The 16,798-nt window shown below is 41.4% G+C and overlaps 1 pseudogene; it reads right to left on the minus strand.

Moving 5' to 3' along the window:
- Positions 1-16,798, minus strand: part of LOC124805605 — a 69,138-nt pseudogene that overhangs the window by 34,424 nt on the left and 17,916 nt on the right.

The raw sequence follows: 16,798 nt of genomic DNA on the forward strand, positions 1-16,798 counted from the left end.
TGGCGCAAACGAATAGCGAAATTCTGCATGACTCGCATGTGTCGGAACATCGATTCTGTGATGACCTACTGAATAGCTGTTTTCAGGTCAGCAATGGTTTTGGGGTTATTGCTGTACACGTTGTCTCTAGTACATCAGCACAAAAAGGAGTCACATGTGTTCAGATCCTGAGAATATGGCAGCCAATCAAGTCCCATGCCAGTGGTCTCTGGGCACCTCAGAGCCAAAATGTGGTCCCAAAAATGCTCCCCCGTCACAAACACTGTTTCGATGGGGCCGAGCTCCGCCTTGCATGAACCACATCTTGTCGAAATCAGGATCACTTTGGATGATGCGGACGAAATCATCTTCCAAAACCTTCATGAGCCGTTCAGTAGTCACGGTGTCTTCAAGGAAAATCGCACCGATTATTCCGTGACTAGAGGCTGCACACGGTCACCCGTTGAGGGTGAAGTGACTTCTCGATCGCGAAATGCGCATTCTCAGTCCCACAAATCCGCCAATATTGACGAACTTATACTAATGAAAGTGGACTTCGTCGCTAAATCATGCCCCGCGGCTAACCGTGAAGTTTGAATGTCCCACAGAAAACCGTTCAGAAATTATTACGATTTTATTTCATATAGTTCAATTATTTTCACCCTGTTTCTGCAGCGTTGTCACATATGGATCGCACGTTTATGAATGCCCACAGAAGAGCGAAATCAATATTCTGCAGATTTTTTGATTATCGAATTGAGCCGGAAAAGAAAAACGACGTCGAGAAACAACTTAAATCAGGGAAGGACTCGGTTCACCAGCAAGAAAATACTGCTTGTCAACAGAAATAGTCATGCATTGAAAGCTTAAATAGAGTCAAAAGAAGGAAAACGAGCGAAGATCACTTTACAAAAAACAATTTTCGCAAAGGCAAAGGTAATCATACCGGTCAAATGTTCTTCAGTCACTCACTTTTTCTAACAGTCAATTTCAAAGCACTAAGGTTTCGTTTGAGGCATGTGGCGTGACTATCTTTTTAATTTGTACGTCTTAATCATTTACAAACTAAAATAATTTAGATGCGAATTTCGCCAAAAATAGACACGAATTTGGCCAAAAATATATGCTATATTTTCAGATCCCTAGTTAGGGCTCATCAGAGAATCTGTTTCGTAGGATTAAAGGACATGTAACTTTCAGACCATTTCATATGCTACTTTCAGTGATGCTTCCTTGAGCTAGTTAACATTAAAGTAAGAAGACTTCAGTTAATACTACAACATACAGGACAAACCTTTTGTTGGCACCAAGCAATAAATGTAGAACGACCACCAAAGGTGAAATGTGATACCTACCTCCACTTGATCTATGAACTGCGACACGATTTGCGAGAGTGGATTGAACATGTGGTCCATGAAGGCGACGGGAGCCAGGCTGAACATGACGCGGATCTTGTCGTTGTACTCGGGTCGCATTGTCGCCATCACGTAGAAGGAAGTGGTGCCCTGGGAGTGGCCAGCGTAGTACAGGTCGCTCTGGCCCGTCTTGGCCAGGATGTAGTCGATCTTGGCCGGGAGGTCGTAGTAGCCGATCTCCTGCCAACTGCACAAGGAAAACAGTGCTCCACATGGTTTGTTTGATGAGGAATATCAGTTAACTTTGTTACTTTAGTTTACTTTATGGGTGTCTCAAGGATCATATTCCGGGCAACTCGGCATGAAGTAGAATGTATCACTAATTCCACAAGTAAGATACACTTTCTCTGTGAAAATGCTTAAGTGCTGGCAGGACAGACTGCGGACCTTTGTTGCAGAGCCGAGTAGAGCGTCTGAATCAGAGGGTCAGACGGTTCTGCGAACTTGTAGGTTGCAGATTCCTCGACTTAAGCTATAGTGTGGTTGGGTTTCGGGTTTCGCTGAATAGGTCAGGTGCCCACTAACGCGTAGGCGGTTACACGGACAGAATGAGCAGAGCGGTGTGGACTGGACGGTTTTTTAAATTAGAAGGTCTCAGGAAAACACAAAATAGCTTCAGTCTCAAAGAGGGCAGGCCGAACCCAGGAGGAAAGTAGATACAGGAACCATCGGTATAACAGCTGTAAAGTGTCATAGATGTGTTGGGAAAATACCAGAGCTCCAAGCGTTAATAGAAAGCATTGATGCTTAAATCGTTACAGGCACTGAAAGCTAGCTAAAGCCGGAGATAAGTTCAGCCGAAATTATTGCGATGAGCCTAACGTTGATCCGAAAGGATAGGCTTGCACAGTTGGCGGTGATGCTTTTGTTGCTGTTAGTAGTTTAGCTTGTTGCGAAACTGAAGTAGATAGATCCTATGAGTTAGTATGGGCAGAGGTCACTCTTGGCAACCGGAACAAAATAATAATTAGATCCTTTCACTGACCTGCCAGTTCAGATGAAACAATTACTGAAAGGTTCGAAGAATATTTTAGTTTAATTTCGAACAAGTACCGGACTCATAGCATTATAGTTGGTGGTGACTCTAATTTACCCTCTATATGTTGGCGATAATACATGTTTAAATCCGGAAGTACGCATGAAACATTATTCGGAATTGTTCTGGAGGCATTCTCTGAAAATTAATTTGACCAGTTAATTCATGAGTCCACGCGAATAGTAAATGGTTGCGAAAACACGCTTGACCTCTTGTCAACAAACAATCCTGAGATAATAACGAGCATCAAAACGGATACAGGAATTAGTGAACACAGTGAAGTTGAATACTGTAATCCCAAATCTTTGAAAAATGAACGAGAAATATACCTATTCAGAGGAACAGAAAAAAATTCACTTGACGCCTTCCTGAGAGACAATCTCCACCCCTTCCAAATTAACAATGTAAGTGTAAACTAGATGTGGCTTAAATTCAAAGAAATCGTCCAAATAAATTAACAAACAACGGAACTGATCTCCCTTGATCCCAAAACAGGTCAAAACACTGTTGCAGGAGGAATGAAAAAAGCATGCCATATTTAAGCGAACGCTAAATCTCAAGTGATCTATTGCAGAAGCCCGTAATTTTACGCGGACATCAATACGAGATGCTTACAATAGTTTTCACAGCGAAACTTTATCTCGAAACCTGGCAGAAAATCCAATGAGGTACTGGTCGTATGTAAAGTACGCTAGCAGCAAGACACAGACAATGCCTCGTCTGCGAGATAGCAATGGAAATATTATCGACGACAGTGCTGCCAAAGCAGAGTTACTAAAGACGGCCTTTTCAATTCCTTCACCCAAGAAGGCGAAGGAAAATATTCCAGAAGTCGAATCAAGAACAGGTGCCAACATGAGACATTTAGAAGTAGATATCCTCTGAGTACTGAAGCAACTTAAATCACTTAATAAAAGGAACTCCTCCGCTCAGGACTGTACATCAGTCAAGTTTCTTTCAGAGTATGCTGATACAATAGCTCCATACTTAACAATCATATACAACCGTTCGCTCGACGAAAGATCCGCACCCAAGACAAATGTGGCATGGTTCACGCCAATATTCAAGAAAGGTAGTAAGAGTGATCCACTAAATTGCAGGCCCGTATCATTAAAGTCGATATGCAGTAGGATTTTGCAATATATATTGTGTTCAAACATTATAAATTGTCTAGAAGAAAACGGTCTATTGACATACAGTCAACATGGATTTAGAAAACATCGTTCTTGTGAAACACAAGCTCTTTACTCGCACGAAGTGTTGAGCGCTATTGACAAAGGATTTCAAATTGATTCCGTATTTCTTGATTTTCATAAGGCTTTTGACACTGTACCATACTAGCAGCTTGTAGTGAAATTCTTGCTTATGTACTATCGTCTCAGTTATGTGACTGGTTTCGTGATTTGCTGTCAGAGAGTTCACAGTTCGTAGAAATGACGGAAAGTCATCGAGTAATACAGAAGTGATTTCTGACGTCCTCCAAGGTATTGTTATAGGCTCTTTGCTGTTCCACTTCTATATAAACCATTTAGGAGTCAATCTGTGCAGTCGCCTTAGGTTGTTTTCTGATGACGCTGTCGTTTATCGACTAGTAAAGTCATCAGAAGATCAAAGAAAAACGATTAAGAAAAGCTATCTGTGTGGTGCAAAAATTGGCAATTGATCTAAATAACGAAACGTGTGAGGTCGTCCACATGAATGCTAAAAGAAGCCTGTTAAACTTCGGTTACATAATAAATCAGTCAAATCTAAAGGCCGTAAATTCAACTAAATACCTAGGAATTACAATTACGAACAACTTAAATTGGACGGAACACAGAGAAAATGTTGTTGGGAAGGCTAACCAAAGACTGCGGTTTATTGGCACAACACTTAGAAAGTGTAACAGATCTACTAATAAGAATGCCTACAGTAGCCTGTCCGTCCTCTTTCGGAATACTGCTACGCGGTGTGGGATCCCTACCAGATGGGGAACTGAAGAAATACATCGAGAAAGTTCAAATAAGGGCAGCCTTTTTTGTATTATCGCGAAATAGGTGAGAGAGTGTCACTGAAATGATGCAGGATTTGGGGTGGACAACATTAAAACAAAGAGGTTATTTTGCGGCGGAATCGTCCCACTAAATTTCAATCACCAACTTTCTGCCCGAATGCGAGAACATTTTGTTGCCGCCGACCTACATCGGGAGAAGCGACCACCATAATAAAATAAGGGAAATCAGAGCTCGCACCGAAAGATATAGGTGTTCGTTTTTCCATGTGCTGTGCGAGATTGGGATAATAGAGAAATTTTATGGGGGTGGTTCGATGAAACCTCTGCCAGGCACTTAAATGTGATATGCAGAGTATCCATGTAGAAGTAGATGTAGATTTGCGTAACGGGTTTTCGTTTTAAACTTGATCTACGACCAAATATTGTAAACGTAACCAACTACATACACACTATCTACTCAAATTTAGCAGTGGAGTGGAGGGACTTGTCAAGTACCAACAATTTCAATTTGATTTAAAAACATTAAGCATCTGACAACACCTATAACTCTGAGAAAAAATTAAATAACAGTTGTGGCAGAACGCATCCTTATCGGACTAATCTACAGATATTAACCAAGTGAGTGAGTTCATTATGAAACTTAAACTTTGCTGTCTAATTAGAATATAAATTCTCTATGCATCATATGATTTTCTGAATATATCACTATATTTGAGAAATCTCGTACGTAAGCAACCTTGTACTCTATCAAAGTTTTAATAACTACTTAGTGAACACAGAATTGGGTACGACAAAGTAAAGGAAGAAGCAAAGAAATTTTAATAGCTAGGAACAAGCTTACACAGAATGGTCAGACAGAGGAAAATGTCAAAAGCTGATTGCCGTAGCTGAAGGAAGACTTCTTCAACAAAAGACTTCTATTACTGAATAATAATATCCAAAGTGTGTAAGATATCACGTAGTTTCTTCCGATGCTGTTGAATCTAGACATCGAAGAAACTATGACAGAAATGAAGCAAAGAGCCGAGAATGCTATTAAAATTTAGGGTGAAAGGGTATCGGTGGTAGGAAGAATTACAGAATATTCTGAATGGAATGAACAGTGTAATGAGTGTAGAATACGGACAGAGAATAATCCAAAGGAAGATTAAAGTAATGAGGAGCAGCAGAAATGGGGTTACTGATAAATTTGCAGTGAAAATTGGTAACCACGAAGTAGATGAAATGAATGGATTGTGCTGCCTAGGAAGTAAAATAAAGTATGACAGACGGAGCAAGGAGGACATTGAAAGTAGAATAGTACAGATGAAGACGGTAAGAAATTTCTGAAAATGTCCTTTTAGAGCACATGGATTGTGGGAAAACCGGAAGAGAAAAGAATCTAGACGTTTGCGACGTGGTGCAGTAGAAGGATGCTGAAAATCAGGTGGACTGATAAGGTATGGAATGACAAGATCCACCACATAATTGACGAGGAGATAAACGAGTGTAAGAGGACAAGAGCTTAGTATGATAGGACATGTGTTAAGACATCAAGGAATAATTTCCATGGCACTTGAGCGAGCTGTAGAGCGTAAAAAATCTAGAGGAAGACAGAGATTGGAACATACCCAACAAATAACTAAGTACGTTGGAAGTGCAAGTGTCATTCTGAGATGAAGAGGTTGGCATACAAAACCAGTCAGAAGTAGGGAAAAGAACAGATGCATACAACGTTCAGCGTAACTCAAAACTTAAGGATATAGAACTACTACTACTTAAATCTACAGATTTGGCTTCAAATCTGTGAAAAATTCGGTTTACAAAATAAGTCGCATGACTAAATAAATTAACAGCAATACAACACGAAAACCAAAGTTCATATGGCCAGTCTCAAATGAAAAGTATTAAGCGATTTAACACCTGAGCTAACAAGGGAACCTCCCCATCGAATCCCCCTCAGATTTAGTTATAAGTTGACACAGGGATAGGCCTTGAAAAACTGAACACAGATCAATCGAGAAAACAGGAAGAAGTTGCGTGGAACCATGAAAAAAATAAGCAAAATATACAAACTGAGTAGTCCATGTGCAAGGTAGGCAACATCAAAGAGAGTGTCAGTTTACCAGCGCCGTGGTCCCGTGGTTAGCGTGAGCAGCTGCGGAACGAGAGGTCCCTGGTTCAAATCTTCTCTCGAGTGAGAAGATTAATTTTTTTTCAGATAATTATCAAAGTTCAGTCACTCACACATAATCAACTTCGCTCTCCAAAATTCCAGGACATGTTCAGATTTGCTTGGACATATACAGGATTTGACGGTCTACGCATGGAAACAATTGAAAACGTAAAAAACATATGTTTTGACAGAGCACAGGGAAAACTGTGCGACTGTGAAACTGTTGCATTCATTTGTTGCAGTTTATGTGACAAACTCTTATGTTTTCAACAATTTTTTGGGAGTGATTATCACATCCACAAAAAAACCTAAATCGGGCAAGGTAGAAGAATCTTTTTACCCATTCGCCAAGTGTGCAAGTTAGGTGGGTCGACAACATATTCCTGTCATGTGACGCACATGCCGTCACCAGTGTTGTAAAGAATATATCAGACGTGTTTTCGTGTGGAGGAATCGGTTGACCTATGACCTTGAGATCAAATGTTTTCGGTTCTTATTAGAGAGGCACGTCCTTTCGTCTACTAATCGCACAGTTTTGCGGTGCGGTCGCAAAACACAGACACTAAACTTATTACAGTGGATAGAGACGTCAATGAATGAACGGACAGATCGTAACTTTGCGAAAATAAAGAAAGTAAAATTTTCACTCGAGGGAGGACTCGAACCAAGGACCTCTCGTTCGGCAGTTGCTCACTCTAACCACAGGACCTCGGCGCTCATCAGCTGCCATTGTCCTTGATGTTGCCTATCTTGCACATGAACTACTCAGTTTGTATAATTTGCTTATTTTTTCGTAGTTCCACACAACTTCTTCCTGTTTTCTCGATTGATCTGTGTTCAGTTTTTCAAGGCCTATCCATTGTGTCAATTTATAACAAAATTTGAGGGGGGTGCAATGGGGAGGTTCCCTTGTAAGTAGGGAAAGACTGGCAACATACAATCTATACAGGGCGAGTATAAATGATACATTCGTTTTAAAAACTTTATATCTTCCGGAGTAGTGCATGTACAAATATAAGTAACGCATGAATAGAACAGAAAACCCACCAAGTTTGCATTTTGCAGTACATAAATGTTCGATGAGTGCCTTTCTGATCACACGACACACGCCCAAGTGGTAGCCTAGTTCGTTCCATACCTTAACTTAGCAAACATCCTTTCTCTGGTATCCCGGTCCGTGAACCTGAAAGCCCGACGGAAGGCATGGACCTCGATGACGGCCGCTAGGAGGCACTGGCGTATTCTACGAGCCTTGTTGTAGCCACTGCGGCCGCTCTGTAAAGCCAGCAGCGCAGACGCTCAGTGTGTCGTGATTTCGCCGTGCTTCTGTATTGATCTCGCTACACATCGTTGATTGGTTCTGAATTCTCTACGTTGTAGGTTTGATCTTGGTTTATTCTCTGGGCTTGTTCTTCTGCCCTGTCGTCGCCGTTTCTTGTCTTCCCCTCCCGATGCCTTTTTGTTTGCTTTCAGCAGCTCGCTGTCGACGCTCTCGGCCGACCGGACAGACTGCTTTGCGATTTGTTCCTCATCTTTTCCGACTCGAGTCACTATAAGTGCCGGCCGGAATGGCCGAGCGGTTCTAGGCGCTACAGTCTGGAACCGCGCGGCGCTACGGTCGCAGGTTCGAATCCTGCCTCGGGCATGGATGTGTGTGATGTCCTTAGGTTTAAGTAGTTCTAAGTTCTAGGGGACTGATGACCACAGCAGTTGAGTCCCATAGTGCTCAGAGCCATTTGAATCATTTGAACCACTATAAGTGGGGACGAGGTAAAAGGTTAGGAACGTCACATGGAAGCTCTTGCGGTAGCAATTGCATTAGCAATTCCATCATTAATTTCAACAACGGACTGAACTGCTCCGTCTCCTGACAAATGATCAGGGAAGTGAGTGTACTATTCGAATGTTCCACGTTTTTTATGTCATACTTTGTGAAATGTTTCACACACATGAGAACCATCTCATTTTCGTTTCTATGGAAGGGGGTACTTACATACGATCCCTAATGTAACTCCAGAGGAAAAAGTCACAAGGCTTTAGGTCAGGCAATCTGGGATGCCAAGGGATCAGAGCCACATGATCATTATCACTAAGCTCAATACAGCGATGCACAAGTTCGTCGTTTAGGTAGAGACGAACACCGATGCTCCAACTTCTTCGAATTAGCTGTCAGCTGCGGAAACAACCGCAACTGCAATAAACCAAGGCTTCACAGTCTTGTCGCAGAAGAAAAACGACCCATACAGTTTGATTGTGACACTGCACAGAAAACATTAACGTACTGCAAATCTCGTTAATGCGCCACAGCTTCAGGAGGAATTTCATTGTCCCACGCTCTCATATAGTGGCGATTAACCTTTCTAGATAAAGGGAAGGTTGCTTCGTTGCTGAAAATCAGCTCGGATGCGAAATGTTCATCTTCAAGTGCTTCGCCGGCCGGTGTGCCCGAGCGGTTCCAGGCGCTACAGTCTAGAACCGCGCGACCTCTACAGTCGCAGGTTCGAATCCTGCCTCGGGCATGGGTGTGTGTGATGTCCTTATGTTAGTTAGGTTTAAGTAGTTCTAAGTTCCAGGGGACTGATGACCTCAGCAGTTAAGTCCCATAGTGCTCAGAGCCATTTGAGCCAACCAAGTGCTTCCTGCATTGAGATGCAAAATTGAAGATGGCGGCCATAATCTTCCGCTTTGGATTGTTAAACGAGCTGCAGACGATACGTTTTGGAATGTATCCGCCATCGCAAAATTTTCTACACGGTTTACTGCGGTATTCCAAGTTCCTGGCTTGGGTGGACCTTGTAGTCTTTTGGACTGCGTACGAAACTTTCCCTCACTGTCTCGATGGTTGCGTCTAGAACACTTGGTCGACCGGTACTTTTCTGTTTATAGAGACAATCAGTGTCCCTAAACTGTGGATACCAATGCTTAATGCTCTGTTTACATGCGGATTCTTCTCCTTGGTTCCTCCTTAATTTAAGCTGCACTACTGTAACAGATAAACATTTCGCATATTCCAGTATACAAAATCTCTTTTCTTGCTTCGTCGCCATTTTGTCATGACGCGGCACTCTTAACGGCAGCTGGTGGACACAATAACAAGTTGGTGAGTTTACGGTACTGTTCAGGCATCAATCAAATATAGAATTTGAAATCAAATAAATATTGATGGTAGCCTTATACAAGCACACTGAGGGGTGAGAGCCCGGATAACAAAGGGCGTAAAGCAGTTATTTAATCTTCCTCCTCTTTTGTTTATATCGAAAAATAAACAATGGAAGTAAAGAAAGGTTTAAAAAATTGTGTTGAAGTTCAGTTAAATGATATCAGTCGTATCATGAGGACGGTATTGATATCCTCGATGAAACTGAGGAAGAATTGCATGACAACGTGAATGGAGTAGACAATCTGCTGAGCGCAGAATATGGACTCAAGGTGAACCATTTAAAGACGAAAATATCTAGGAGCAGCAAGAATAAGTTTAGCAAAAAATGAGCGTGGAAGCTGGAGATCACTTAGTAGACGAGGAGGAGGAATTCTGCTACCTTTGTGGAAAAATAACACATGACAGGCGAAGTAAGAATAATATAAGAAGACTAGTACTCTAGTTGCATCATTTAACAACTAGAAAAGGCGACATACAGCATCAGTATAAAAACTGACTGACCGGCGGTTTATAATGCTGTCGGATGACGCTACTGCAATGGAAACACCCTTACGTAATTTACTTGACATCAGTCGAGAGTCGAGTGTGTGTCGCATCTCTTTCTGTTTCCTGCCCCTTTCCTCTACCTTTTGGTAATATTTAAATATTATTTATCAAAACTAATGTTTTGACTAATGTTTGCATACTAAAGTAACATTAATATGCACACATCAAAAAAAGTTTTGCATCACCCCGGTTCCCATAAATCCTGAAGATAGACGTTGATTGTGGATGTTGTATCATAGACACAGTCCCTTTGACTCTTCAGAGATGTCACTAAACCCGCGTAAAGATGTAAACAGCCATGCATGTGCAGCGCATATTAGACGGAGGGGGTCCGGCAGCCGATCAGTTCCAGTCATTCCACCAGGAAGGAGGTACACGGCTCGAGCTGTGTGCAGTTCAACCATCTCTAGACGGTCAATACTGCGGTTCGATCGCGTCCGCATTGTTACTTTGTGCCAGGAAAGGCTCTCAACAAGGGCAGTGTCCAAGCGTCTCTGAGTGTTATTCGAACATGGAGGAGATACAGAGAGACAGGAACTGTTGACATGCCTCGCTCAGGCCGCCCAAGGGCTGCTACGGTGTGTACATTACACCTCAAATTTCTTCAGTTTCTCAAAAATGGTTCAAATGGCTCTGAGCACTATGGGACTCAACTGCTGAGGTCATTAGTCCCCTAGAACTTAGAACTAGTTAAACCTAACTAACCTAAGGACATCACAAACATCCATGCCCGAGGCAGGATTCGAACCTGCGACCGTAGCAGTCTTGCGGTTAAAGACTGCAGCGCCTTTAACCGCACGACCACTTCGGCCGGCTCAGTTTCTCACTAGTTCATTTTTTTCGAGATGGGGATGAAAAGTAAAGCCTCGGAATTTTTACGTGAAAACTCTTCAAACTTTTTACGTAAAACACACATTTACACTCTACATCTTATACCTTCATTTTTACATATTTATTTCTCAACATAGTCATCCTGGCGACGAACACATTTCTCCCAACGAGAGACCAGATGGTTGACACCGTCAGTGTAGAATGTTTGACTTCGTTGACGGAGCCACAATCTCACTTCTGCTTGCATCGCATCTTCACCATAAAAGTATAGTCTTCGAAGGTGTTCTTTAAGTTTCAGAAACAGCTGAAAATCGGATGGGTCAGTCGGGACTGTATGGATGTTGATTCGTGACCGTATATCCAAGGCGCTGGATTGTTGCAGATGTCGCAGCGCTCGTGTGTAGTATGACATTGTCATGGTGAAGGAGAGTGTGCTCCATGTGTGGACAAACTCTCAGAATTCGAAACAGCATTCTGTTTCTCACGTACCGACATAGTTACGTTACACACTACGATGTTCCACGCTAGGGCTGCAAATATGTAGGCATGAAGAAAAAGATGTAGAATATTAAAAGCTTTTTTATTTAAAAAGCCTTAAAAATTTACGTAAAAATTCAGTGGCTTTCATTTCAGCACCCTCTCGTTAAAAGCGTACCTGGTACTGCTCACACTATTATTATACACTCAAATGGCAATGTATATTCTAACTATGATTGCATGTCATGATTTTATATGATGTCGTTATCGACAACAAGAGTGTCGATTTGTGTCGTATTTAATAGAATGAAAAACCTGCCAGTATCTACATGGCGGACAAAAAATTTCTTGGAAAACATTAATAACGAAGAAATAATAAAGTATATCTTCATCTATACAGGTAAATGCATTTTTGTATAGAGAGGAATAGTAGAACACCCTACAGTGAATCTTAACAGAGTTCAACAAATCTGCTTGAACGAAATGACACTTAAAATAAAACTGTGTGGACACAATGTAGTCATGATCTGCGAAAACTGAAGGGGTCATATACTTGCTAAACTATAAAACACAAATAGATTACTACATTTTCTCAACGTCCCAAACAAGGTAAAATCTTGAAATCATCAAGGACAATGACAACTGTTTGAATAACTGGTGCACTTAGCAGTTCACAACGCGAATCATACTTTTCTCTACCATTGTAATATAAATTTATTTTCTGTCGCATCATAGTGATTAAATCCTAGACAGCAAAAAATGTCGTACTTTTTTTGCCTGTGCTCAATGCAGTCGAATACTGGGACGCCAACTAACACGTGGAACACATTAACATTGTTTATTTAGATGGTTATTGTTTGCATGATTTCTGCAACCAAAATGGAACAAATTAGTTCATCTGTCTTCCAGATTATTAATTTGAATATATGGGTACATGCAGTACCAATTCAGATGTGTATACGCAATAGTGACACATACTTTAGTTTAATAACTGTTGAAGACAATGAATTGCCTAGAATAAACTTTTTCGGTTTACTTTTAAATTTCAGCGACGTGTAATGAAAGTCATTCTTCATTTTAGTTCTGTAATTATGACCATTACTATTCCTTTTTACTAGTAATGAATAATACGTTAAAAAATTGTGTCATCGTCAGCATAAAAGATAGTAGTGATCCAGGAAAGTTGAAAGGATTCTTTAAGCAGTTTTTTAATCATACCTGTTGCGAATAAGCACTGAAGACACCAAGGCAGTACATGTTTTGCCCTTGTTAAGTACTGGTGAGGCAGACGAAAGTCGTAGAACGTAACAATACACCTCAGTTTACAGCTTACCTGAATTGCCAGAACTCGCTGTCGTCCGGGTTAATGATAGTATGGTTCCTGGAGTACTTGTTGCCACGTGCGTTTCCAAGCCATACGTCGAAGCCAGCGTCTGACAGAATGTATGCTGCAAGCAAATACAACGTTATACAAACTACTACAAAACACCTGTTTAAAGAATACAGGTAGTAGATTAACTGTTTTCACTCTGTAAACAGGAATTTATTTGATATTCTGATTTTTACGATGAATTCCAATAAATAATTCATCTAAAAGTTTTCAGTGATTATTTTTAAATTTAACTAGAATACTTAGTAAAATGTAATCCCTAGTTTAATTAGCATTTAGAATATGCAGTCATTCTCAACTACCTTACTCTAGGCGTATACTAAGCCTGCACCGTAAATTTCTAGTTTAACCCTCTGAGTTATAATGGTTTCTGCCCGAAACGACACCAGTAGATTCTGCCTGAAACCACCACGTTATTAATTGGTTTGATGTACGAGTTCATTTAGCCTGAAACGACAGATGTTGACACAAGACATCTAGTGGTATTGTAAGTCGGCTGTTTATGTTTTCTCTATGTAAGTAGGCTGTTTATGTTTTCTTATTGGCAACGTTACGTAGCGCTCAATATGAAAATCATTGGCTGTGCTGTGTGCAGTCTGTGGCTGCTTTGCATTGTTGTAATACTCGCCATTGTAGTGTTAGGCAGCTGGCTGTGAACAGCGCGTAGCGTTGCGCAGTTGGAGGTGAGCCGCCAGCAGTGGTGGATGTGGGGAGAGAGATGGCGGAGTTTTGAAATTTGTCATGAACTGCTATATTTATCTATGATGATATCAAGGTAAATACATTGTTTGTTCTCTATTAATATCTTTCATTTGCTAACTATCCCTATCAGAAGTTAGTGCCTTCCGTAGTTTGAATCTTTTATTTAGCTGGCAGTAGTGGCGCTCGCTGTATTGCAGTAGCTTCAGCAGCGAAGATTTTTGTGAGGTAAGTGATTTGTGAAAGGTATAGTTTAATGTTAGTCAGGGCCATTCTTTTGTAGGGAATTCTGAAAGTCAGATTGCGTTGCGCTAACAAAATTTTGTGTGTCAGGTTAAGCACAGTCATGTATAATTGTTCAAAGGGGACGTTACAGTATCGCGCTACGAATGTGTTGCATTAAAGCAACCACTTTCAGCATTCAAAGGAACAGTCGGCGCGGATATTGTACTGCGTGGTTGTAGGATGTTGTGTCATGCAGTTTTTTTTTTTTTTTTTACAGTTCTATTGAGGAGGTCACTGAAAGTGAAAGTAAGTATATCTCAAGTTATTTTAAAATGAATCTCAGATCGTACTACCGCTTTAAAGGGTGATTTCAAATGAAACATCTGGATAGTATACAGTTTTGATGTAAAATTTATTAAAGTTTAGGCCCATTTTCGCTTGTTACTTAGGATTATAATGGAGAGGATCAGAAGCAAAATGGCACAAGTACACTTCTTGTGGTTTTGAGAACTATCTTGAGATCGTAAAATGAACATTCCAACGTTTGTGTGTATTAGACACAAAAATACTTTGTAGCATTATCTGATCGCATGCTGGAATAACATGTTAATACAAATGATAAGTTTTATATCACAATTCGTGATCTCTTTGCAGAAGAATACTGTGAATTAAGAAGAATGTGATTTATGTTTTCTATATAACTATTGGTTATTGTTAATTCAATTATCATAAAATTTAGAGCTATCAAAACATTTATGTACAGTGGGTAACAATAGCGAAACTTAAGAAGAAATAATATTGTTTAATGCATTATTTCACTACTGAAAATGTCTCACACCACTTGGATAGCTTCCCTTTTCTCTCACGTATCATAAAATGTCATTTAGATAATGTAGGCCTACAACATTAAAATCAGCCTCACCCTGCATGAACATAACTGTTTCGTTACATCTTGTAACTACTTTCCTTTTCGTATACCATGGAGCAACACAAAGTGAGATTTCAGTTCCATCCTTTTGCTACAAAAATTTTACCTGCCTCCTCATGCTTTAGTACGTACATCTGTGAGCTATTTTAGACGTAGAACATTACGTTTAAATTTTTCATTACTGAAACAAGAATATTAAAGCGTAGTTTTTGTAAAGTAGCTCATAGCTATCTACACCGCGCAAGAACAGATGGAAGACATCATTTCTACAAAATTCGTACGTGACAGAGGCCAATTATAGTAAGAGAACTAGAGAGCCACTAACCATAATTTGAATCACCCAGATCTTCGAGCAGCGCCCGACGTTCTCTTTAGCCCTTTTGACGGTAGCGACTCATGGTGTGAACTGCACAAAAATACCACAAGCGATGGGGCACCATGTCAGGACCGTTCAATCCTCGCGAGCTGACCTACAGTTACATCAATATTTGTCCTCCTAGAGCTATCAAAGTCAACGGTCTTGCCGCAGAGGTAACATCGGTTCCTGTCATATCCCCGAAGTCAAGCTTGTCGAGCGCATTTCCGAATGAACAGATGCCATCTTCATATCGTTTAAGGCTAACCGGCTGATGACCTTCAGTTCGGATGCACACAATTTGCCTGAACAGTTACGGGACTCGGTGGTCTGTCTGCCGCAAGTAACGGGTATAATGGCAGGGGCACTACGAATGTAGCGTGTGGACTATAAGTGGAGAATGTGGGTCTCACGGGGAGCGTGCCGGCGACAAATCCCTCAGTCGCACTATCCTCTGTGTCCCCGGTGGCTCAGATGGATACAGCGTCTGCCATATAAGCAGGAGATCCCGGGTTCGAGTCCCGATCGGGGCACACACATTCAGGTGTCCCCGTTGATGTATATCAACGCCCGCCAGCTGCTAATGGTGTTGATTTAATTGTAATTTCATATCTGTGCAATTCCCTCAATACGTTCCAAGTGTCAGCTGTAGTCAAAACAGTGTTTTGTGCTGTTGTGAGTGCGTGATGTCGGAGACAAGTGTAACCAAGGTAGTCGAAGTATTTGCTGCTTCAGAGAGTCACAGTATCCAAGATTTATACTGCAGAAAGGAAAAGTGGAAAAACTGCATCCGCTAACTCACAACGCGCACAAAATATCTACTGAGCGATTGTGACAGGCGGTCACTGGATAGGATTCTAGAATGAAATTTTCACTCTACAGTGGAGTGTACGCTGATATGAAACTTCCTGGCAGATTAAAACTGTGTGCCGGACCGAGACTCGAGTCTCGTTTCATATCAGCGCACACTCCGCTGTAGAGTAAAAATTTCATTCTAGAAACAACGTCCAGGCTGTGGCTAAGCCATGTATCCGCAATATCCTTTCTTCCACGAGTGCTAGTTCTGCAAGGCTCGCAGAAGAGCTTCTGTGAAGTTTGGAAGGTAGGAGACGAGGTACTGGCGGAATTAAAGCCGTGAGGACGGGGCGTGAGTCGTGCTTGGGTAGCTCAGATGGTAGAGCACTTGCCCGCGAAAGGCAAAGGTCCCGAGTTCGAGTCTCTGTCCGGCACACAGTTTTAATCTGCCAGGAAGTTTCACTGAATAGGATTGTTACGAAAAATAGAGAGGACGAGAACTCAGAATCATTGCAGGTTTGCATGTCGCAACTTCGAACTCTGTCACGATTAAAACAACCCGAAGGGACCTCCAGAAGAGCGGATTTTCAGGACGAGCTGGAATCGCAAAACGATCCATCAGGGATGGAAATGCCCGAAACAGTAAAACGTAGTGTCGAAGCCAAAAAACCTGGATTATGTAGCAATGGTGTAGGCAGCCACAAAACGCGTGGTAAATTCTGCGCTGTCTCGCTCTTTGTACAGTCCAAATGAATGCATACACTACACTGCGAGACACAGTTTCAGCGTGCGCGTTGCTTGGCGGTCACGGCCA

The sequence above is a fragment of the Schistocerca piceifrons genome, chromosome 7, assembly GCF_021461385.2.
Source record: "Schistocerca piceifrons isolate TAMUIC-IGC-003096 chromosome 7, iqSchPice1.1, whole genome shotgun sequence".
In the NCBI taxonomy this organism is placed as follows: domain Eukaryota; kingdom Metazoa; phylum Arthropoda; class Insecta; order Orthoptera; family Acrididae; genus Schistocerca; species Schistocerca piceifrons.